General features: G+C 34.1%; 1 long non-coding RNA gene and 1 pseudogene across 2 annotated transcripts; both read right to left on the bottom strand.

Annotated features, from left to right (window-relative positions):
- The window catches only part of LOC116406262, a 43084-nt pseudogene extending 30719 nt beyond the window's left edge, over nucleotides 1–12365 (bottom strand).
- A 6098-nt stretch (nucleotides 12366–18463) lies between these two features.
- Nucleotides 18464–24956, bottom strand: LOC116406259. Of its 2 annotated transcripts, XR_004219289.1 has the most exons (3): nucleotides 24884–24956; nucleotides 20382–20531; nucleotides 18464–18639 (listed from the first exon to the last, which is right to left on the bottom strand). It is a non-coding gene; the product is annotated as an uncharacterized LOC116406259 (long non-coding RNA). The 2 variants fall into 2 exon arrangements; XR_004219288.1 differs by lacking the exon at nucleotides 18464–18639 and having other exon boundaries at nucleotides 20136–20531.
- Between the last annotated feature and the right edge of the window lie 1764 nt (nucleotides 24957–26720).

Here is a 26720-nt window from a genome sequence, read left to right as displayed (position 1 = left end):
GACCTACAAGCGAGAGCATCTTCCTCTTAAGCCTATCCATCCTGTTTTTTTTTCTTTTTACGGTCGTGTAAAACTTGCCAACTAAAGAACTTAACTTTCCTAGGAATCTCAATCCTCCACAGCACAAGAAAACAGATAGACCTAGGGGAGAACCACTTCACCCACGTCTAAACGAGTGGCCCTCAAGTACCTCTATTGTTTCCCTATAGGAAAAAGCACAACAGAACCCAAAAGAGAGGGAATACGAGCTCCTAGACCACACGAGAATATCAGCAACAAAACAGTGTTTGTGATCAAGAAAATGATACGAAAGAGGGAATAAGAAACAGAGAGGTCTCTCCCCCATCCAATGGTCTTCCCAAAAGTAAGTATCTCTCCCCATCCAATGGTCTTCCCAAAAGGAAGTATCTCTCCCCTTCCCACCACACAATGAATGAATTGAACAAAAGCAAGGAGATCTTTCTAGAAAATCTACGAGAATTCTTCGAACAAAAGATAATTCAGTATTTGTCCATACATGAGGGGAAGACTTCCACTTATAGAGTTTTAATACAAGTGGTGGTAAAAAATGGAATTAACCTAAGACTATGACCCAGCTAACCACATTCTTCTTACATCACCACTTTCCCCTTCTCCCTCCTGATTCAATTGATGCAATCAAGCTCTCTTTCAACCCTAACATCATTTCCAATTAAATCAACTCAGTTGACATCAATTTCATGAGGATCGAGCTCGTGCCATTTCTTCGAACTCAAAGAAAAGCCTCATGGGTTGGCAAACCACCAACTGAAGTGATTCTTTAGACTCTATCACTTTTGAGTTGGTAGCAAAAACATATTCAGGGGAATTGATGTAGAGTGTAGAATAATGGGGGCCAAGGCTTCTGCTGATTATTCAAGTCAAGATATTAGTTTAAACTGGAGTGCTCTCATCTCCATGTAATTGTTGATGGCAACCGTGGATAAGATGGCTCTCTTCCTCTACTACACTTCATAGTCTTGTTTTGCTATTTTTGAATATTCTTGGCGATGGAACAAAGATCAAGAACTTTTCTATTGATGTAGTGAGAAGAAACAACAAATGTTCAAATGAAACAGAAAATCTGGAAGTTGCTAAAAGGTAAGTTCTCTTTGTTATCCCTCCTCCCCCCTCCCTCCTGCTCCCTTTTCGGTTCTCTCTTTTTCCAGTAGCCTCACAACGACTACTTTTCAGTCTAACAACGTTAGCCTCCTGGTGAAGTCTACCCACAGACCAATCACTAAAGGTCTGGTGGTTGAGTTTCGTTTTAATTGCACAGGGAAGCTTAGAAGTGAGACTGCAATGGAAGTGGTAAGTTACGAAGTTCTTCAATCGTATTATCGCATTTGGTCAGAAGACGATAGCTTCCTTGTCAAAGATGTGAGCTGGTGCCTGAAAGCATTATAAGTGTTATTAAGAGGCCCAGCAGATTGTTTCTTCCATAAATGGGGGAGTTAAACCAAGGAAGGTTGAAGTTGTCAAAGTTCAAGGCAAAAAAGGGTTGGGTGTTATGTTGTGTGACCTATGGCCATTTTCAGGTGGACACTCCTTCATTCGAGTGTGTTAGGGAGAAGACAAACAGGGGTGGGTGGCATTTCACAAAATGCTGGAGAATTTCCTTTTCAAAACCAGAGTATATAAGTTGGTATTCACATAAAATTGCCACATCTTTTAATCCAGCCCAGGCTAAGAGTACAAGCTTCACAGATAAAGTTAAATCGGATGGTAACTTAACCCATGATGAAAAGAAAAAAAAGAGAGTGCCATTAAAGTTGATTATCAGGCTGTGACCAAAGATGAAGGAGAATATAGCATTCCAATTGTCCAAGGATAACTCGAATAATGATCTTCTTCAGTCTCCATCTCACAATACGAGTGAGTTCGAAATACCTCAGAAATTTCCGGCTAACATTTGCTTGCATCAACGAATGAAGAGAAACAAGAAGTGCAAGATTCCTAAAATGTTTCAAGGAAGTTCTTATTTGGTTAAGCCTTTCCGAAAACACTTGACCAAGAAAAGGACTTCTTTTAGCAATTCTTGGACAAAAATCACAAACCCTGACTTGCTTGAGGCTGTTGTGTCAAGATCCAAGTCCCTGGCCTAAATCAAAACAGGTCAGCTTCTTTACCTTTTTTGAATAAACCTGGTTCCCATTTCGGATGTAATTCCCAAGAGTCTTTCAATCCTCCTTCTGTGCGAGGATTACATAGCAATTTTCAGACTTCTCATAAAGGTACGAAAGACTTTGATGAAGAGTCATTGGCAAGTGTAAGCAGTGAAGAACAGGAAAGAGGACAATGAGGAGATAGAAATTACAATAAAATGCCAGTTGATATGAACAAGGCTTTAAGTATTTTATTCCAATCTGAAGAGATTCAATTACTTTCCATTAAGAAAAGCTTTCCTTTACTCCACTGTAAAAGAAAAATACATACCTAAAAATTGCATTCCATAGTGGATACCTGTGAAATCTCTTTAGCCTAATCCAAAGGAAAACAGGTCATTCGGTGGATATCCTCAGGGTTGAAAATTGAAGATTAGCTATTGAATTGCATGATGATTTGGACAAAAACATGGTGGTTGATAACTGGAAAACTGACATTGCTAAAGCTGACTTCTCTTTGATAACTGGAGTAATGAGTTGAAGGCAGTGCTGGCAAGTTTATGTGGATTGGAAGAAGACTACTTCCAGATCCTCTGGACTTTGGATTGTGTTGGCAAGTTAGCTTTGAGGCAGCTGTTTGCATCTTCTTGGCTTTCATTTTCTCCTATCATCTTGAAGATTTGGATGTGCAGTACTTTTTATACGAGTGGAGTGGGCTAATTTTGAGAGAGTGTTTAAGTATTGCTTTTTACTTAGCTTTCTACTGATGTACTGTATTGTGTGGCTTTGATTAGCTCGTTTATTTTCTGATTCGGACTCGTATTTAAGTTTCCATCATATTTATGTTGCCCGATTATAGTCTTTGTTTATGTTTTAGCTTGTTTTTTCCCTTAGTTCTTTTGGTTTTTGTATAATACTCTTGTACTTTGAGCTTTAGTCTCATTATCCTTCATAAAGAGGCTTATTTTCGTTTCAAAAAAAAAAAAATCTTGGCAATGATTGTAATTTTTAAGTTATTAAGTTATTTGCAAGTTTCTTTTCAAGGTGTTGATGGTACTAATGGGGTGTTAACCTAGTTGAGATGCCCGGGTGCACCTCCTGATCCACAGCTTTATGCTTGTTGTTTCCATTGTATTTTGAGCATAGTCTCATATCATTATTTTAATGAAAAAGCTTGTTTCTTGTCAAAAAAGGGTGCTGGTGCTGGTGGTTTCAAAGGGTACATAATGGTGTACAAGTTCGATGCCCTCTCACTGATGAAGGCAAGGCGAGGGCTTTTTTTCTCAAAGAAGAAAGGAGTGGGAGTGGGGTGTGGGTTTTTTTTGCTTATGAAGCATGAATACTCCATGTGAAGCAAAAAATCGTATCAAATACGTATCAAATATCAATACTCCTAAATACTTCCCATATACATATCGGATAAGTGATTTGACATATTTGCTTTTAATAAAAAACAAATATCAAATGCACTTCTGAAGTGGACACGTTGGACCTTCTAAAAAGAAGGCATCTAATCTTTCCCAATCCAAACTAGGTAGCATATTTAAAAAGCCCATTGCCCCCACCCAAAACTAAAAGGAAAAATATTTAAAAAGACCAAACTAGAATCATCTAATCTTCATCCATCCCGCCTAAGTCACACAAAATAACCCACTTAAATATCTTTAACAATTCAATGAAGAAGTTTTTCATTTATCCTCGTACTTCTCTCTCTAATCTTCTTCTCCTCTGTCATTCTAACTCTGGTGCGCCAACCTTTTCTATTCTATTCCATTGCAATTGTATTTCAATATTTTTTAAGAGAAATTGTATTTCAATACCTTTGATAGTACTTCTGGTAAAGTATTTTGTAGTATTGTCATCAACTAGACCAGTGTTTTAAAAAGCGCACTAAGCCGCGCGCCTAGGTGTGCCTAGGCTCAAGGCGCCCACTTGGAGCTTATTTGTGAGGAAGTGCGGAGAATTCTAAAAAGCCCAGATTAGGCGCGCGCCTCAAAGGCGCAAGTCGAATTAGGAGTGGGCTATTTTATAACTTATGGGCTGGGCTTTAATTATAAAAAACTATTATTATCTAAATTTTTTAAACCTATTACGTGAAAGTGAAGAAACAACCCTTCACCCTTCTCCTCCCGCGCATGAATTTTCTTCAACACAACTCTTCATCTACTTTTTCGGTTCTTCCGTTCTGCTTCTACTTCAAAACTTTTTGCTTCCTTTTCCACCCTTCTTCTTCACACAAAACGTCAACAAATCTATTTGGTGCTGCGGCTGCCATTACTCTGTTTTTGGTGCAAAAACAGAGGAAAATAGAAGACAATAATATTCTGCTTCAGTTTTCACCTCCTCCATTTCAGCTTTATCGCGGGTGAGTATCTCAATCGTACGTTGTAAACTTTTTGCCTCCTCTTGGATTAGATTTAAATTCACATCAAGTGAATCTCTTTGTTCAGTTAACATCTGCATTGCTTTCTCCTTCTTCTGTAACTCTTTGACAAGAACATCAAACTCCATCAGCATCCCACTTTCTTTCACCACAGCTTATTCAATTCTCATTTGAAGCTCAGAAATTCTCTTCCCGTTCTCTTCCTTTTCCTGTTTGAAACAGAATGTACTCTGTTTTAATTGAGCAACTTCCTTCTCTAACTTCTCAAATCTCAACCTCCATTTCCAGCCCATTTTTTTCCTTTTCAATCTCACCTTTCTCCTTCATTTTCACATCCACTTTCCTCTCTAAATCTTCAATTACCCTGCCTGATTCCTCCAACAACTTCTTAATCAATTCATTGTCTTTCGTCAGATTCACATTCAAAATCTCACATTCCTTTTTTTCACTCAACAACTTCTTCCATTTCGTACATGCTTTTCAAAGGATTATTAGTTTTTATCCTTTTACTTTCATTTAACATATTGATTGCTCAGAATGGTGAAAAGAACAAATATGGATGAACGAACTTGAAATGTTTTCTATCTATTGCATCTTTCGGCTCTATTGTCATTTCCTCTAATTTGGTTGCTAAGAGAATGGAAGGTGGATCCTCTCTTTCATTTTCGAGAACTAAGTTTCCACCTACAATTCCAATGAAACTCGAGAGGAATGAGATGAAATATAGCAGAGGATTGAGATAACTACAATCAAGTTTTGACCAAAAGTCTATATTTCATGCTAAGCATAGTGGGCTATTTTTTTAGATGTCGAATTCTGAGTATCTCTCCTTTGTTGATTTGACATCTTGCATTAAATTTCATACTCTACTGTGACACTTTGTTGTGTCACAGATTCATTTGGTTCTAGTATGTTTTGGTCTAAGTTAGCTATCAATTTGCTGATTTGACGGCTACGAACTACATATGTCGTTTTGTGTTTTCATAGCGTGGTATACCCATTGAGTGACTATTGGTTTTGTCTCTTGACTTATTTATTGTGTGCAAGTTTTGGACATCTTCTTCTTCTTATACTTCTCGACCACAACTTCCTTCAATAACCCATCAAACTCAACCTTCATCCCATCCCTCTCACAACACACTCCCCTCCAATCCTCCATTTATAACAGCTTCATCCCATCCATAGATAGCTTCTGTTTTTTTATCTTTTTATAACAGCTTCTGTTTTAAATAGCTTCTGTTTTTTTTTTTTTTTTTTTATAACTTAGATCATAGATGGCTGATAAAAGTTCAAGAAAAAATCCGGCATGGAAATATGGTCAATTGCAAAATGACCAAGATAAAAATACGTTTGTCTGTGGATTTTGTTCGAAAGTAACAAAAGGAGGGGTATATAGAATGAAACAACACCTCGCTGGTGGTTACAGAAATGTCACCGCCTGTACAAAATGTTCGGATCACGTGAAGGAAGAAATTAAAGAGTACATATCCAAAAAAAAAAGAGATTAAAGAACAAAGAAATCTGATTGTGGACATTGATGTAGAAGATTACGGTATCGAGGATGAAGATGAAGGGAGTGTTAGTGTAAACAACATAACAACACCAAGGGGCCCGAGCTTGAAGAAGCCAAGGCAAAAGGGTCCAATGGATGCATTTTTTACTCCTAACCAGAAACTGTGGTTCAAAATAGAAAGGACAAAGGAAAACAAACTTCATTGAATGGGGCATACAAGAAGGAAATGAGAGAGCACACCATCCAAAGAATTGCTCGATGGTTTTATGATGCAGGAGTGCCTCTGAATGCCTGCACATATGATAGTTTTGCCCCTATGATTGAGTCAATTGGGCAATTCGGTCCTAGATTGAAACCACCATCTTATCATGAGTTAAGAGTTCCATGTTTGAAAAAGGAATTAGAAGCAACAAATGAGTTGATGAGTAACCATATGGCAGAGTGGGCCAAGGTTGGATGCACTGTTATGGCTGATGTTGGATGCACTGTTATGGCTGATGGATGGACCGATAGAAGAAATAGGACATTAATTAACTTTTTAGTTAACAGTCCTAAAGGCACCATGTTTATTGAGTCCATCGATGCTTCATCTTATGTGAAAGATGGAAAGAAGATGTTCGAGTTATTTGATAATTTTGTAGACCGAATTGGAGAAGCGAATGTTGGACAAGTAGTTACCGATAGTGCCTCAGCAAATGTGATGGCAGGTAAGAATGTAGACTACTTACAAGTTATAACTTTAATTTGTTAGATTTAGTTGAGTTCTACGTTAAATGTGTACTTATTTTCTTTGTTAATAGGGAGATTGTTAGAAGCAAAGCGACCACAGTTAATATGGTCTCCGTGTACCGCTCATTGCTTAGATTTGATGTTGGAGGATGTATACAAGATCTCGAATATTCGAAAAGCATTGAAAAGAGGCATGGAGATTAGCAATTTCATATATGTTCATCCTGGATTGTTAAACATGATGCGATGTTTTACTAACCAAAAGGACTTAGTTAGACTAGCTAAGACTCGTTTTGCTACTGCCTGCATTACATTATCGAGTATACATCGTCAAAAGAATAATCTGAGGAAGATGTTTACTTCAGATGAATGGAAGAATAGCAAATGGAGTAAGGAGCAACAAGCGAAACGAGTAGTTCAGACTATTTTGTTGGCTAGTTTTTGGACTACAATTGTTTTCACTCTTAAAGTATCTGGCCCACTAGTCCGAGTTCTTAGATTGGTTGATGGCGAGAAGAAGCCACCTAGGATATATTTATGAGGCCATGGATAGAGCTAAGGAAGCTATTGCTAAATCCTTTAATAATAATGAAGAAAAATACAAGGACATTTTCACCATAATTGATAAAAGATGGGAGCTTCAGTTGCATCGTCCCCTGCATGCAGCGGGGTATTATTTAAACCTGTCATTCTATTATCTGAATCCTAATATCCAGAAGGATGATGAAATAGTTAATGGACTCTACTCATGCATAACAAAAATGGTTGCTTCATTGGAAGTACAAGACAAAATACTTGCAGAACTAAGCAAGTATAAGAGAGCTGAAGCATTATTCGGACAACCTTTAGCAATCAGACAAAGGGACAAAATATCTCCAGGTAAAGTTCTTCTATTAATATATATTTTTTTGTTTGTGCCTATAGTGGAATGGTGGGATAATTTTGGACAATCAACTCCAAGCTTGCAAAAGTTTGATGTGAGAATTTTAGGTCTTACTTGTAGCGCTTCTGGATGCGAGCGTAATTGGAGTGTGTTTGAACAAGTTACCTTTTCTCTCCTTAAGTACATTGAGAATGAGAATCAAAATTTGTTGATTCACTGATAATGAAACTTTCTAATTTTTCAGCTTCATAGCAAGAAACGAAATAGGCTTGCTCAAAGTCGTTTGAATGATCTAGTGTTCATCAAATACAACACAGCATTAAAATCGATACAACCTACAAGATATTGTCGATCCCATCTCCTTAAAAGATATTGATGATAGTAACGAATGGTTGATTGGAAGATTGGATGACGATTCTGAGGGATGATGAGTTGGTATTTGACGATGATTCTTTAACGTGGGGTGATGTTTCTAGAGCTGTCGGAGCAAAAGAACCATCATTCTATTCTAGAGCTAGTACCTCTAGAGCAAAGACTAATGTTTCATGTTCATCCTCGTCTACCACGCAACGCAAACAAGTAAATTTAGATGACTTCGATTTGGAAGAAGAAGATACTGATGGCAATAAGTCTAACGAAGGAGTGAATGAAGACGAGGATCAATTTAGTGATGATGAGTTTGATCTTTAGGGATGAACTTTTATTTTGATTGTTGACTTGTTGTTGAATACTGGGTAGTTTTCTGTTGTGTTTTGTTGTTTAGGCTACTTATATTGGGTACTTATATTTTATACATTGTTGCTCTGCTACGAGTGTGTATATATATATTTTCTTTTCTTTTTATATATAGTGCGTCTTATCAAAAAAAGCTCACGCCTTTTTTTGCGCCTTGTGCCTAGGCTCCAGAGGACCAATGCGCCTTAGTGCGCCTTGAGCCTTTAAAAACACTGAACTTGACACTTCATGTCTATTAGTGCATTACATTTAGCATCTTTATGTTAAATCTGCATATATTTGATATTCTCTTAATTAAAATAATGTATCTTCAACGTATCCATATCCTAGTTTTTCAAAAATTGGCATATCATTTGTATCCTATTGAATTATCCTATATTTGTATTTGTGTTCATATTTACTACATTTTTTGTTGGAAGAGGAAGAAAAAGGGAGCTGGGGCTTTTCCTTTAATAGCAACAACGGTGAGCGGCACAACAATGATGGAGAGGGTTGAAGGAGGAGAGGAGAGAGAGAATTCAATAAAATTAAAATTAGTATTTTATTCAACTTATTTATATTAATTAATAATATTTTTATTCATAGTAATTACCACATGTAGATCCTGTTAATAAAGGGAGCAAAATCAAGCATTTTTCAAATGTAGGAGACTCGATTGTTCAATTTTCAAACTTAGACAACAATTCAAAACAAACCTCAAGGATCAAAAGTGTAATTTTCACTTTGATATCTTGTTCAAATTGGATTTATGACCCATTTTATTCCCGCAAAGACACCTTCCTCTCTCTCATTCGTGTTTCTCTCTAAGAAAAACATACCCCGCAAAAACAGTGTATATTGAAAGTAAAAAAAATCAAAAACATCCAGTAAACATTATTAATCCCATACCTCAGCACCAGAAGACTGATCAGATGAACCTAAATTCCCGCAAGCATAGCACTGGTGCTGTTTGTACTCGCAATTCTTGCAAATAAAGGTTTCAATTGCCTGCCAGCAAGCCCATAGATATTGAAGAAAATTAACAAAGGGAGTTTGCAAGCATAGAAAACATACATGAATATTATCATACATCTACTTCTTCTTTAGAGAGACCGAGCGAGAAACAATCACCATCCTCTTCAGTTGCATGAAAGGACCTCATGCACCTCCCATCACAGCTATAAGAAAATCAAAATAGCTTATTAGGCTTAGCTTGATGCTTCTACTTGGGAGAAAATTTCCAATGACTTCTGTAATTATTCATTAGATCATATTATTTTGAACTAGAAACACTTTTGTGTGTGATTTCCTGGTCGAGCTGTCATTTCTATGTCATTCTGAGAAGAAGGCTAAAAGGGAAGGAAATTCCATCGAACTATGATTTTAAGAAACAAACAATTTTGCAAAGCCAGTAAAACCAACCTCGATAATTTAAAGTAGGGGAAAAAAACAATATGTGTATTGTGAAAAAAAGGCAGAAGGTATATTAAAAAATAACAGGAGAACAGGTATTGGCAGTTGAGATATGAAATATTACTCTCTCCACAAGAAAAAAAAACCTTATCATTTAGTTAAAATCGGACACAAGATCCATAAAATGAATTATCAAATATCAATGGATCACTTTAAACAAAACAGAAAGGAATGCACTACAGAAAATGAATACTTCAACATTTCATCAAAAATAATGAAATATACAAAAAGGAAACCCTAAAACCAAAGAAGATACTGAAAACTATAGAGAGAGAATAGGTACAAAAAATTTAGAAAGAACACTCCAAGATGATGCTACAAAACTATGTACCACCATGTATTTTCTTGGCCTTTTCTCTAACAGGATACAATAGAAAGGACCCATTAACGAAGGCATTTACAACATATAAGCAGCAGTGATGTGGGGAAGGTTGGGGATCCAAAAGCCAAACCCTCCAAATGGAGTTTTCAAATAGGTCATCTATTTAGCAAAATCTGGTTCTTTAGCACAATGTTAATTGAAGATACCCAAAATTTAAAAGAATTCCTACTTAAAGGTTTTATTCATCTATCTCCTGCCCATTATAAGCTTAAATATTTCTTTCCAAACATAACTCCATACAAATTGCAAAATGAAGCACATCCGTAGATAATCTTCCCTATCCTTTGACTATAAGCCTAAAAGATTGGAAATCCAATGTTGACAACAAAGAGCAATCCTTCAATCATCTCTTACACCCCTTACTTTTGTGGCCCTGGTAGAACATTGTTTCTCCTTACACAGTTACAGCCAGTTGGATAACTTTTTTGTAACCTCCTTCAGCATCGGGCTTGCTTTCCTCCCCCCTCTTCTACAATATTATCATCTATGAAAGTGTTTCTAATTCAAACAAAATGACAAAGTATACCACTGAAATAACTATCATTTGAACAGTAACTATACTTTTTCCAAAATTATTCAAATTATAATAAATGCATGTTCCACATGCAAAATTTCCTTGTTACTATCTCTTGAATTAACAAGTGGCAAAGACTCGTATTCTGTAGAATTAATTCAATTCAATAGCCCAGCGACTAAGTTGTGCAAAACCAGATCTCTTCTTTGTTGACATTTTTTTAAGTACCTCAACTAGTTAAACATTGTACCCTCTACCACTATTTTCAAGATTTTAAGGTCATCTAAAGTCCCAAACGTAACAGAATCTTCATTAGAGTTTTTGGAGTCTTTGTACTCTTTTATGCCATGAAATCAACACTTGTGAGATGATATGAAATATATATCCTACTTGGCTACTGCACTCTGTGCTTGCAAGCTGACCGCAAGGAGATTAACCGTGTGTACTTTCACAATCATTACCCACAGAAAATCAGGGCCTTGCATTCCACCAACTGATCAGGACAGCTCCCTCTAAAATTGAGGACTTGGATCTCAGATTGTATGGGAATTATCTTTATAGAAAATGAAAAGCCTACGGGGATAAATATGGTTCCAGAAGTCCTGTAGGAACTTTCTGAAAAGAGGGTATAAAAAATATTTTGAGGATGGAAGTCAACATAACCTAGAACTGTGGAATGGTTGAGTCAAAAATTTTATTTATCTTGCACTAATTGAAACTCATTGCCTGTGGGCGTGGCTTTGAGACTTAGGAATGTATCACGAACTCCTTCCTCCCTCCCCCCTGCCCTTTTGTTTCTTCTTCACATCCATATAAAAAACTTTATTCAACAAAACAAATGAACATAATCTTTTCATTGTCTGCACAAGAATGAAAGAGAACCTGGGACTTGGCCAATATATCATCCTTTTAACTGCTTCTCCGATTAATGACATGTGATCCACCAAATCATTCTGGAAGGCCTCACTTCATACAAGCTGCAAAAATGAATGGCTTAAAAACAACAAATACAAAAGCATCAAAGTAAAAGATGAAATGAATTCATGTTACCTAAAGGTTTTAGCTAATAGATCCCACAAAGATTTGCTAGATGTATCTGGATTCCTCTTCAAAGCATGAAGGCAGTGCACTGTGATCAAGATGGTTCTAATGGTATCCTCAAAGCTCTTTCTAGGCTTCTGAAGTGTAATCCACACATTCTCTTTGGAAAGCACCGATATCTCTGGCTTTGAACCAGAAATATTAAATCTCCATGCGGTAACCTGTTTATAAACCTTTTGAAGTCCATTATCAACTGTACCATGGAGGAAAACAGGTTCTTGACTGCCCTCCAGTCTCTCCCCTTCATCCCATTTAATCGGCAAAATAGAGAATGAAATAGGTTCTTCCTTGTGATCCACAAAGTGATAATTTGAGACAGGTGGTACTGGTAAGGTCTCAGCCTCATCATCTGAAGACGCCATTACTCTATTGTAGTTCCAGTCCTGCTACTTAACAACTAAATTCAATGAGTGGAATAACAAAATAAAAAATGACTAAAAATCCGACCTACAATGAAAGAGAATACTTCACTTTCCCTTAAGACTAGAACAAACACCCGTTCTTGAAACAGGAATAGGATTGATCATAGTGACATATCCATACGAAGTATCCCTAAAATGCAAATACAAAAAGGGTAATTGAGAGGGACGAAGAAGGTACCTGAATGGCCTTCGGTTGAGAGCCAATCCCTACAAGAAGCTATTCAAACTCGGGAAATGGCAATACCGAACAATTTCAACAATGTTAGCAGCGAAGATAGCAAAGGAAGAATGGGAACAGATTGTAAACAAGAATCGGATACCAGCAGCCCTACGGAAGAAAGTCAGGCAGAAGTTGGGGAGGTGAAAATTAGTTCGCGACGGAACCGGCGAAGAAGAGAGCAATATTCTTTGGGGAAAAGAAGTTACCAAAAAATTGTGAAAACTGAAAGCCACAGAATCGGTAAATTATAAAAAAGATACGAAGAGGATGTTTTGGAGGCAAGAGGGAGGGGATGTTCGGGGTAAGAGGTAGAATAGAGATACTACGGGGTCGTTTTGGACTAAAATTATGGCCCTTATTTGTAAACATTATTTCAATAAAAGCAGTTACTCTAAACACTTAAGTAAAATAAACTAGAATAATCATCACGGTTGGGTTGGATTAAATTAGAGGAAAAAAATACTGATCTGGTTCACCCAACCCTATTATGCATATAATATATAATTGAATGTAAGAAGGGGTAGAATTCAAAAACAAAACTTTGTAACTCACGTTCTACTATTAAAATTACCATTTTATTCATCATTTTCTTCCCAACACTTGAAGTTGCATCATTTCTTTCATCTTTATTATTTCTTCTCTATTTGTGTTCTTTATGTACTCTTTGCTCTAAAAGACCATATTCAATTTTCTTTAACATCTCAAGTTATTGGTATTCAAAATTTTAGGGACATACATTAGACAGGTTGATATAATGACCCCTCATGGACACCCATTATGTCCATTTTTTCTAAGCTTTTCTCTTTGTTTATGTTGTCCTTTTTAAGCTTAAGGAAGTCTTTGTGCTAGGGTTGCTGCATATATCTTGATTTCTCTTTACCATTTGGGCTAAGAAGAGTCGATATTCAAAGGATTCATTCCTATGTGCGTGTGGCTGTTGTTCGTGTGAATGCTTGGCTAAAGATTAATTTGAAACCAATCTAATGACATTGCTTTAGGAGATCCTAAAGTTGGCTCTATCGAGAAGGGAGATCTCATCAACTTAGGGGGAGTCTAAGTTTATTCGTGAAGGGAGTTCACAAGTAAAGAGGAATGATTAATCAAGAATTTCTATTATTTAGGGGAGTTTGAGTAGTTATTCACTAATAGTAGCATACTTAAGGGGAGCCTAAGTATTAAAGAGAATGTTTCCCAAGTGTCCAGTGAATTAGTTCTACGATTGTCTTTGTGAGCGGAAGAGTGTTTATATAAGTACAACTTTATAATTGCTTGACTTATTGATTTCCGTGGATTAACTTTCCCGGACACAATTCTCGTGTGTTTTTTCGTTTACTTCTTGTTGTTTTGTTATTATCTCTCATCTTGGTTATTGTTTGACAATATATTTCGTAGTAAAGAACAGTCATTACAGTTTTTCATGTTTACAAGTTTATGTTTCTATTGTTGAGAAAAGTAAAACATGTGTAATTTTGTCTCATAATTTTTTCAATTAATTGTAAATAATTAACGTTAATGAAATATAAAATAAAGAAGTAAACACATTCTTTAAAGGAATCTAAAGAGTTGGAATGTAAAAGAATTTCTCATTTCGTATTCTCAAAAAGTTTAACAATTTTGTTTTAATAATAATCAGCTTATCTTTCCATTTAAAAAAAATATGAAAAGTTTAGTATTTCAAAACACAAAAGGAAAGAAAAGCACAGTCCAAAGCGAATTAAGGGAGAATATTAGTAGACTACTTCGTCCATATAAAAATAAAATAAAAGTTCATGCCATTGTTATTTTTTCACAAGTTCCATGATTTCGTGGTTGGTTTTGAATTTTTTTGGACGAGTATTGAATTCCGACATATCTTCCTCATATTCTCACTTCTTCTTGTTTGCGATTTCTTCATCTCTTGTTCCATAATTTCTTCCTTGTACGTCATCTTTCATCTTCTTTATTTTTCTTCTTTTTTACTAAATGACTGTGTTCCAAAATCTAAACAATCAGTCATCTATCTCATATAGATCACTATCACTATCTATCCTAAATAGATAAGTAATAGATTCAAACGGATCACTTACCAACATCTAAACGATTGTGTACCAATATCTAAACGATATTTTGGACTATATTATACAACCGTTTAAATTAGAAGCTTTTTTTTGTGTATGTTTGTGGTCAATTAATTCCGAGTATTTTTGTTATTTTACGTTATGGACTTGTGGGCTCTTTCTTTTTTCAAAATTGTTCTATACGGTGTAAATAATTTTGCATTTTGTTCTACTTTTGGGGAAAAAAACCAACAAATTATCTTAAATTTATCTGACGTTGTTTTATACTTTAAAGACAAACTTAAATTATCCTTATTAATTTATTTTACATAAATGATAATTCAAAGAAAAAAACACCCATTATGTTTGTTATGGATTTTAATACTATAAAATAAGAATAAAGAAAATACGTCATAACAATGAAACAACACAAAAGAGAATAATAGAGAGGGAGAAAACATGGAAAGCAATTGAACTCAATTGTGGTATATCTAAGAAAGACATCACATACCTCTATTTATAAGACATGTCATGTCATGGTACAAATTACAATATGAATCTTAGTAGGATGAATGTTACAACATGGAATTGAATGAGAGTTATATGACGATTGATAACCTATGTAGGTTATGGATAGATGTACATTTACAATATATAACTATATTTGCAATACTCTCTTTTAGATTTCTATCTATAGTATATATAAAAGCTTGAATGAGAAGAAATTTTTTCTTCCATTTTTGACTTTCCTTTAGAAGTAGCTTCTATAATTAGGTAGATGACAATGTTGTCCTTTTCTATTTTTATGTTAATTGAAAAAAAAAGCGGTCCTCAATAGTTGGCCAACAACGGACATTGATACTTGCCAGCAACAGTCATAAAAAACAGTTGACAAAAGTTTACCGACAATGGTTGAGGAAAGTTAACCAGTAATGGGTCATCGAAAATGGTCGACGAAAGCTGGCCGACAATGCTAGTCGATCAACAATAAACAAAAGTTGTCTAGCAATAGTCGCTGAAAAATGGTCGACGATTTCAGAGGTTGACCAGCAGCGATTACGGGAAAAATGGTACAAGGAAGTTACTGCCAGTGATAAAAAAAAAATAGTTGCCATAAAAAAGTTCATCAGAAGTTGATCGACGATGGTTGTTAGAAAAAGATTGTCGGGTTCGATCAACAATGGTTGTCAAAAAAACAGTAGATGAAAGTTGACCGTCGAAGGTTGCTAAAAAATAGTAGCCAGAAAGCAGCAGTAACCACAGGTTCGCCGACGACTGTTAATGGTGGTCAATATTTTCTTGTGACTATTGCCATAAAACAAGCATTCAAAGTTTGATCAACTACAATTGTCAAAAAGTAGTCATCGGAGGTTGGTCGGAAGCGATTAATGGTGGTCAACTTACTCTAACTCGATAACACTTATACTCAAATGAACTCCCTTTTTTCAACAATGCTCTTTTTCAATAGGACTTACCTTTTGGATCTAGGTCTTATATACATACGTACACACACACACACACACACATATATATATATTTATATTATTAGTTTAGTAAATGGAAAAGAAGTAGCTCACTTCACATCACTCTCCTTATCTCTCTGACTCACTCTCTCCCTCTCGTTTGGATCTCTCATCTCTAGTGTTCACAATCTCCAACGTTCGCCATCTTCTTCTCAACTCGACAACCCAACCCAACTTAATCCATAATTTAAGGGTTTGATTGGGTTGGTTAAAAATACTATTTGGGTTATTCATATTGTCAATCCAACCAACCTAAAAATATGGGTTGGGTTAGGAATGTCCTCCAACCCAACTCAATCCGTTTACACTCCTCCACTCTTTCATGTAGTTGTTATGATATAATGTACACCCTTTCTAACTTTTCTTTCATCCAATTCGTAAAAATGGTAAATATGATGAAGATTTGGTAAATTGTGAAGCCTTAAATTTGTGACACACTTTCAAGTAATATGTCAATATGTCTTTTTTGATTTCAAATTGAATCATTCGTGAAATCTCCAATCTTATAATGAAGTTCGAATTCACTTTCTATTTCTTTGTCTTCTATGTAGTGACCAATTGAATAGTTTTTTTTTTCTATTGATAAAATCATTGTAATATCGTGTCAATTACAATAAAAAACAATAAAAAAACAAATTATTTAAACTTCATAAAAACAAACTATTAAAAGACAAAAATAAAATCAATTACAGTTTCTTTTCTATGAAATACAAAAATTTTGTATGAAAATGTAAATATTTTATTGAGGGTAAATTGTTTACTCTTTTTGAAAATTCTCCATTTTCTATATGTGTGTGTATATATATTTATAAAGGGGCTGTGGAGAAACATCATCTGCCCTTTTAGTGAATGATTATAGGGATATTTTACCTAATTTCACCTTTAAAAAAAATTTAAAATCTCACCTACTTTTCAAAGTAAAATTTCTTTTTTAAAAAATAGATTTTATCCTTAAAATCTAAAATTCACCCTAAAAGAAGGAAGAAAAAATCTTCCATATTTTTGTGCATATACACGTTTAAAGTTGATTTTTTTTTTTAAAAAAATGAAATCTCTCCTATTTTGTGGATACAACTATAAAAAGAATCTGGTGATCAAAGTTTTATTTATCATAAAACAAAAACTAAAATTTTATTAAAAAATAGTATTCACTTAAAAAATTAAAATTATGAGTAGTTTAAAATTTGGTTTATTTTAATACATGATTTAAGACCCAAATTTAACCGTAAAAATAATTGACTAAGTGTCAAAGGTTTAAGGACAAAGCGTTTAGAGGTTATAGGGTGATGTGTAGGCAGCCAAAAGAAGGAAATATAACCTCTAAAGTGGTTATTTAGGCGTTTGGACAAGGTAGGTAGCTAAGCTTGAGTGTGTGTTTGGCTAGGCGACAAGGCTTGTCCGTAGAGGTTATTGGGTGGTGAAGAGTGTCCCTAGGCGATTGAGAGCAAAAGAGGTTAGCAAGGCTATGCGAGAAAGATTTTTAGGGCGAGGAAAGCTTGTCATTTAGAGGTTATTAAGCGTTAAGATGCTAGGCGAGAAAGCTAGACAACATGATGTTGGGCGAGTAGACTTGCACGCGAGGAAGGAGTGCTTGCGGCCATGTTTGAAGTTAGTTAGGTGTTTATCTTGATGTTCCACACTTACGTGTTTTGGTTAGACAAGATAATGAAGAGGTGGAGTCCATGGGTACTTTACAAGTGTTCTCTACATACTTAAGTTAAATTTCGGCAAGTAGGTCGTGTCAATAAAGGCTCATGTAAGACTCAATATAAATAGGAAACTTTAGAATGACATTTCTCCTATCATACTTGTGCGTTTTGGTTGAAATTACTCTCAATAGTTCACAAATTGACTCTAGTTTCTAGAGTAGGGCTACCGGATAAATTTGAGTAAAGGAGGTCTGAGTTTGAGTCGACGAAAGGGAGAATTATCAGCTTTCAGAGGAATCTGACACTAGAAGAAATTTACCATTTAATGTCGGTTTTAAACCGACATTAATGACCTTTGGTGTCGGTTCGGAACCGACATCTATGCTAGCCTTATTAAAGGCCTTTAATGTCGTTTTTACTTTGATATCGATTTAAAAACGACATCAAAGACATCATTAATGTCGGTTTAAAAGCGACATTAATGACCATTGATGTCAGTTTTAAACTGACAATTTTTATGGTGTTATTGTTGACCTTTAGTGTCGGTTTGCCTTTTATGTCGTTTTTAAACTGACATTAAAATCTTGTTTTTGGATCTATTTTTACAAAATTTATTTTTATTTAATTGTTGCATTGTTGTCTATTTTTTATAAACTGACATTAGATACGTGTAAATAAATATTTTTTTGCTCACTCCAACAAATCAATAAAATTAATATTATTTTAGAAACTAGAATATTTTTCTTTTACATTTGTATACAGAAAATGAAATCTTAATATTGCGTTTGTATATACATTCTACAATAATACATGAAACTAGATCCTAATACAAGACTTAAATAAGAAATCTTAAACGCCTTCACAATCTTCAACTTTCAACGATCGCTTCCATCTACACAATCGCTTAGCTTAGCTTGGCTGGCTATCTAAGACCAAAATATACTTTACAACCTGAGGAAGATTAAATCTAGAATCTGCAAAATTAGTACATATTATTTAAAATCAAACTAAACAGACTGCAATCTAAATGTGGAAAATTAAAAATTACTACAAAGTTTTCGTAAAGTAAATAATGTAGCAACAACAAAGAAGACGATTGAAATGACAACCCAAAAGTACTAGAAATAAAGAAGAAAATTAGCTTTTATCAAACAACTCGTTAACCTGATTTGGTTCTTCAAAGATCAACAACAAAAAGAGGAATACAACTAAAGAATAATTATACTATCCTCGACTCTGACTTCAAAGCAAATTTTAAATGTTCAATTTAGCAATGTTAGTCTACAGGCTTCTTACTCTTAATTGTATAAATTTACCCATCAATAACAACATTGTTTTTATAGAGAAAGTTGAATAATGGAGATGATAAATAATCTTACAAACTCCTATTGGATCGTTTTTCTTTCAAATGAAAATAGTTAATGAATTTCATATATCGAAGGTGAAAATCCCAAATAGTAAAAGAACATGGAATATAAGGAAGTCCATACTCCACTAGCTAGGTATTGATCAAAGATAAATATATGGAAAAATAGATGCAACCTACAAATATATCAAAACAGACTAATACTCAAACTAAACTAAAGAAAACAAAAACATTACTACTAAAATTAACTAAAAGATAAAATAAAACACAATTGAAAACAATTAATTACCAAGACTAATCTCAATCGAAAACCAAAACGCATCACATTCTAAAGATATTTTGCTTCACATAACACTCCAAATAGCTATACCAAAAAAAAAAAAAAAACATAAATATCTACAAAATAAATTTGATCTAGCATAAAAAGCATCATATGCATCAATTTACAAGTAATAGGATGTGCGAGTTAGAAATTAATATATGATGAGCATTGACAGATAGCATGTGAAATGAAGTGCTACATCTTTATTAAAAGGAACAAGATTTCAATAATTAATATATGATGAGCATTGACAGATAGCATGTGAATGAAGTGCTACATCTTTATTAAAAGGAACAAGATTTCAATAAAATCGAATCTTTAATGCATCACCATTCTCATAAAATGCTAAACAAATCTTCATAATCGCTTAGCTTGGCTGGCTATGTAAGACCAAAATATATACTTTACAACATGAGGAAGATTAAATCCATAATCTACAAAATTATGTTGACAGAGGCCAACATTTGCTCCATCCACAATAGCATCACAATGATTATGTACTTCTATGAGTGCAACACGCCCGTGGCCATATTTTATAACGTTATATATGCAAAAGAAATATATGTATATATATAACGAAAATTTTATGAACCTACGCATGCACACATTTAATAATAATTACTTACTCTGCATTTTTCATTTTGGCAAATCCACCAACAAGAATGGTGTAAGTTACCAAGCTCATTTCTATGCCTCCTTCTCTTCTTTCATTTTTCTAACAAAAGATGGTATGAATAATGTTGCACATCATTAAAGCTTACTATTATCGCAAAACGACACACTTGAAAAATATTTAGATTGAATTAATATAGTAAATATACTTTTGCAACGACATATCTACCATCAAAATATATATTTCAAGCATAAAATACTTAATTGGCCTTCTATACAAATCAATCAAACTTTAACCATATTCAAAACTAGAATGGTGACCTTTATGTCAATAAATGAAGCAAAAATATTAAGCTAACGTTGAGATCAAATTAACATATGACGAAAGAAAGGGAGAAAATAGGAGTAGTTATTACTTTGTGTAGACATGAGACCATGGTTCTATTTCCCTAGCTCGCATATTTTCAAAGATTTCACGTGCACCGTTCATATCACCTCTCCTTGTGTAGTAATTCACCATCAAACCATACTCTTTCCTAGAAGGATTAATGATAATAGATTTCATCCTAAAAAAAAAAAAAGATCAAACCAATTAATATGAAAATGCTCAAATTTACTTTTCACTTTTTATGTATAAAATTCAGCAAAAGGTGAATGTGAGATGTCTCAAAGCTTGCTTACATTCATGCTCATGAACAGATCATTGTTGGTGCAAGTTTGAATGAATGAACTCGAACACGCACGATCAAAGCAATACAATTGAGATTCTTACCTTGTCTGTATGATGTTGCACAGTTATATTACATTGTCCAGTAGATACGTCCCAAATTTTGATTTGCTTATCAAGAATTTGAAATAAAATAACTCCAAGATGCAAGTGGGTCAACAATTTTAAGTGAAATGATTAAAATGGAAATTGAATGAGCCTTAACAAGAAAACTAGCAGCTTACAATTCTACACAATAACAAAGACTATATTCAAACTTCTTAAAGAAACCACAGTGCTTCTAAGTCCACAAAGGAAGATGTAGTTATCAATTTACTAAAAATACAATATCTGGTCTTGTATTATTAACAAGATACATAAGTGTAACAATTGCACTAAGATATGGTACTTATAGGTCAAGAAGTTCTTCATTATCAACTCGGGGTTGAAATATATATTGCTTTACATCTAGTAAACGAACTTGCATTGGAATGTTCAATGGATGTGCTTTATCCATATAAAGTCTTTTAAAAAAATTTCCAATATAAGTTGATTGATAAACAAATATCTCATATGCCAAATGCTCAAATTGCAAACTGAGGCAAAAATTTGTATTTCCGAGGTCTTTCATCTTGAATTCTTTCTTAAGATATTTTATTGTCTTTGAAAGCTCTTCAAGAGTTCAGACTATATTTAAATCATCAACATATAGAGTTATAATAGCAAATCTTGGCTATGATTTATTTATAAAAATGCATGGACATATTTGAATATTTTGATATCCTTTTCAACAAATATTCACTCAGATGATTATATACCACATTAGTATTGATTGTTTTAATCCATATAATGATCTCTGTAACTTTATTGAATATAGTTCTCGAAAACTTGATTTATATATTTCAAGTATCTTAAATCCTTCTAGAACTTTTATTTAAATATCATTATCAAGAGATCCATATAAATATGTTATGACTACATCCATAAGATGCATGTCCAAATTTTTATACACAACCAAGCCAATAAAAAATCTTAATGTGATTTCATCCACCATCAGAGAATATGTCTCCTCATGGTCAATACCAGGTCTTTGTGAAAAACCTTGTGCAACTAATCTTCCTTCATCTCTTGTAATCTCATTATCTTCATTTCTTTTTCTCACAAATATCCATTTATATTCCACAGGTTTGACACCTTTTGCTGTTTGGACTACTGATTCAAAAACTTGACATTTTGAAAGTGAATTTAATTTTGCCTCAATTGATTCTTTCCACAAAGACCAATCTTTTCTCTGTCGACATTCTTCAACGAATTTTGGTTATGGATCTTCTTTTTTTAATATAGTATCAAGTGCAAACTATTATCAACAACTGCATTAATTATATTCCATCTCTTTCCTGTCTTAGTTGTTTTATCTTCTTCGATATTTTGTGTCATAGGATTTCTTCTGGAACATCCATATCCTTAATCGAGTTATTGACTCAATTTCTATTTCAAGGATTTTTATCTTTAATGACAAGTTGTTATGTTGGGATATCAATTTTTTATGAGACATTTGCAACTCTGATATGTGTTTTAGTTACTTTCTTTGCATCTACAAATGCATCTAGTAACTGATTTGCTATATATATTTTGCAAATGAATTATTTTATGAACTTCAAGTTCACATTGATCTGTACGAGGATCCAAATGAGACAATAATGATACATTTCATGTAATTTCTTTTTCCAATTTTTTTAATTTCTCCTTATAACGTTGAAAAATTTGTCTAATTAAAATGATAATCAATAAATCATGTAGACCCGTAAGAGGTTCAAGATTTCAAGATATTTAATAATTTATGGAGAATCGAATCCAACATATATTTCTAGCCTTCTTTGAGGATCCATCTTAGTACGTTGTAATAGAGCAATTGGAACATATATGACACATCCAAAAATTCTCAAATCCCTAGAAGAAATTTTGCCTTTAATGTCAGTTGTCAACTGACGTCTTTGCAAGCATTATAAAAGGCCTTTAATGTCGATTTGACTTTAATTGTTGGTTTAGAAACGACATTAAAGGCCTCTTTAATGTCGGTTTAAAACCGACATCAAAGGCCTTTAATGTCAATTTAAAATCAATATCTTTGATGGTTTTATTGAAGGTCTTGAATGTCCTTGGCCTTTGATTTTGATTTTAAACCGACATTAAAGAGGCCTTTGATGTCATTTCTAAACTGACATTAAAGACACCTTTAATGTCATTTTTAAAACGACATCAAAACCTTGTTTCTGGCCCATTTTTAAATTTATTTTTATTATATTGTTGCATTATTGTCCATTTTTTATGACATCAAAACCGATATTATTTGTCTCGAATTATGAGAGGAAATGTTCATCATCGTATATTGTGAAAAATGTAAAAAAAATTGTTGGCACGCTTGCTAGCTATAGAATGCTAGAGCTACTACTCCATGGCAAACCTTATACACATCAAATACACTTTTCCACACTTCTTCCATATAGAATTAAACAAATACATATAATCCAACACCTATATATATTCACATATCAAATAAATGCATGTTGTCCTCTATGACAAACCAATAGGATTCCTATTTCACCCGCAATGAATAAGATCCAACACATAATATACCAACACACTTTTTCACACTTCCATAAAGTACTACAACAAATACACATCATCCAACACACACACACACACACACACATATATATATATTCACATATCAAATAAACACACTATATCCGATGACTATAAGTGAAAACTCAAAATCTAAAAATAATAACATCACGAAAGGGCGTACATTTGCATAAGAGAGTTCTTTCCTAAACAAGGAACAATCATTTCTACATTTATGTATCTTCTCGTACTTCATTCCAAGAGTACACAAAATCTTTTTGCTTCATAAGTAGAAGTAGGGATTTCATTAGGAGTAGGTAAGATGTCACCAATTAATTTTAACAACTCCGTGATACTCTTTTCACTCCATCCAAATTTAACTTTCAAATTATATAATTTTATCAATGTAGATATTTTGGTAAAAATTTTACAATTAGGATATAATGGTTTCTTGGCATCATCTAGTAGTTTCTCAAAATTTTCTAACTTGGTCATTAAAATAATTGTGTGCACCCTCAAACATCCCAATTATGTCACCAACATCAAACATCCCAATTATGTCATCAACATCATCCACGTTAATTTCTTCTCTTGCACTACTAAAGACACTTTCATTGTTTCTCTTCATTGGTAGTGATTCACCATGAAAAATTCATACTTGATAACTCTTATCGATGCCGTTAAAAAATAATAAGTGATCTCTAATTGTATTCACATGTAAAGTCTTTGCATTTACGCACTTTAAACGAGAACAAGTCATGATGTTCGATGTCTTCGAATGTTTCAACCCATTTTTAATAAACATCTCAACCCCAACAACATAATCAGTTAACATTCTATTATTTTTCATCCATGGCTTATCCATATTATATAAGGATGCAATTTAATCTACAAAAAAATGTCAAAAAAACAATAAGGAATATTTAAGTAATCTTACACTTGTGAACTCAACTATAATCGACAATAATACCTAAAAAGTTGAAGACTAAATATAATTAATGAATTTCTATATAAATTATCTACACCATACTAACACAACCAAACAACCAAAAAGTTCTATATACACTCAAACAACTACAAAACTCGTAATCGTATCACTCAATCAACTAACAAGCAAATCTCAAATTAAAACCATCGACGAAGACCAAACACAAACTTCTAACCATCATTATGAATTATAATTCCAAATGAATGGAAGTAATTAGTTTTTTTCTTTACTAACAATTTGAGGTGTGTTAAAAAGCCTCCGACACGCTTAAATACTGACAACATATACCAAGTACCAAATATATCTACAAAAGACCGATGAGCAACTTAAAAAAAAAGAGAGAACTTCAATTAAATACAAAAAGTGCATGTGCACTCGTGTGCATGAGTATATTATCATCGCACAATCAATTAAAATATACATGCATGCATGCTCCAAGATTTTGTAATATTGAAGCACAAACCAATTCAATAATTACAAATCGAAAGCATCCATTCATTCTTTGGATACACAAGCGTAAAAAAAACTTTTCAAAATCTTAAAGATAATACAAATAAATAAAAATACGGATTTAATTTTCAAGGAGTATGAATCATTACCTCTCCTTACCCTTCTTTAAGAATCACTTAAGCAACTTCTTCCTAGCAATTGGAAGATATGTTAGAAAACAATACAAATTAGCATAACATCACAGTAAACAAAAGCGTTCAGAGTAACGTACACAAAAGTATAAGAGTTTATCTTTTTTAAAGCTACAAACTAATGGGTTCACCAGATATCTCATCAAATAGGTTCACCGGTGACTGCTGAAACGTGTGGGTTGTGACTGCTGAATCAGAATCAGTCCGATTTTAGGTGGGTATCTAACCGAATGGGTTCAGAGTTGGAGATTTGTGGGTGGTGAATGCTGAATCTGGCTATCTCACAAACACGATTCACTGGAGAGAAAAATATTTTGATGGTGGTCGTGAGAGCTGGGCACAAACGTAGATGAAGGTGGATGAAGGAAATGATTGATTTCAATATAACACCCCAAAACTAGTAAGTTAACTTTAATGTGTGTTATATTGAAATTTTTTAGGTGTTATGTGTGAAATTATTTGATTTGTGGAAGTTAAGTACGTTGGAGTGATATGTGGTTAATTCTGAAATTTGAAATCCTATTGTTAAAGTGGTGATTTTTGGATTGATTGGTTGGTAAATTAAATTTGTAAAGTTTGAAGTATTATGAGTAATTATTGTTTATCAGTATAAGCAAAGTTATAGAGGAATAAGAATAATTATATTATGGGATAATATAATTATTCATAATATAATTATTATGGAAAAGAGAGAAGTTATTGATGATATATTGAGTCGGTAATGAAGAAAGAGAAAAATTATTTGAAATAGAAAAAAATGAGTTCGTTGGGGAAATTAAATAATGATAATAAAGATAATGACAATAATACTGTATTATTATTATTATTGTATATATTAAATAAGCCTCTTTCATTTTTCATGTCCATCTTCTCCACCCCTCTTTCTTCTTCACCATTCAACCCTAGAGCAGTCGCCGCCCCACTTCAGCCATCGTCGCGCACAACACTCCAGTGAGAGAGTCCTCGTCACGGTCGCATAGTCGAAGCATCACGGTCACGAAGCACAACCGTTCGTTTCTCTCCAGCCGTGTCGACTCGTGTTGCATCGGACAGTCGAACGACCCCTATCCGCCGTGCGCTCCTCCTTCGCGTCGTCGATCGTAACCCTCTCTTTTGTCGAAACCATCATCGGTCGTAGCCTCCACTTGCACAGCACCGCCGGACATCATCGCGCTTGACAGTCAAGGATGCAAGCCATGACAATTTTCTTTTCGCGAGCCACACGTCCAAGCCGCGTCAGTTCAAGCCGTGTCCCTTCACCGAGCCGCGTGAGTCATCTCTGTTGATCCAAGCCGTTCCATGTAAGCCGTACGCGAGCCATACACAACTGAGTCGATCCTGTGTGAGCCGTATGCGAGCCGTGAGTCTCAAGACCCGAGCCGAAGCCTTGCTAGCCGAGCCACCTTCAGTTTTAGCCGTCTGCAACATATTTAAGCCCTTGGTGAGTTTTTGCTTAGTTCTTGTTGGGTTTGGTACGCCCAAATAATTATTGTTTTGGGTCTTAAATAAGTTAGCACTGGAATGAGTTGTATTATGTTTTTTGAAGGTTAAAGGTGTGGTTGAGGAATTGAATTGTGCAAATTTCAATTTAAGGTTGTATTGAGATCAACTTTAAATCTTTGGGGTAAGTTTGATTGAATTGGTTGCCTAATTAAACAGTAAAGTGATAGATTGACAAAATTATTAAGTTTAATTTTGTTCATGTTTAGGACTGAGTTTATTGTGAGGATTTGACTCTCAATCAGAGGAGTACTATTTCTTTTGTGAATCTCCAGGTAAGAGATTTTTCGTACTA

Source organism: Cucumis sativus, unplaced genomic scaffold, assembly GCF_000004075.3.
Source record: "Cucumis sativus cultivar 9930 unplaced genomic scaffold, Cucumber_9930_V3 scaffold80, whole genome shotgun sequence".
Taxonomy (NCBI): Eukaryota; Viridiplantae; Streptophyta; class Magnoliopsida; order Cucurbitales; family Cucurbitaceae; genus Cucumis; species Cucumis sativus.
This window is presented reverse-complemented; position numbering and strand designations above follow the sequence as displayed.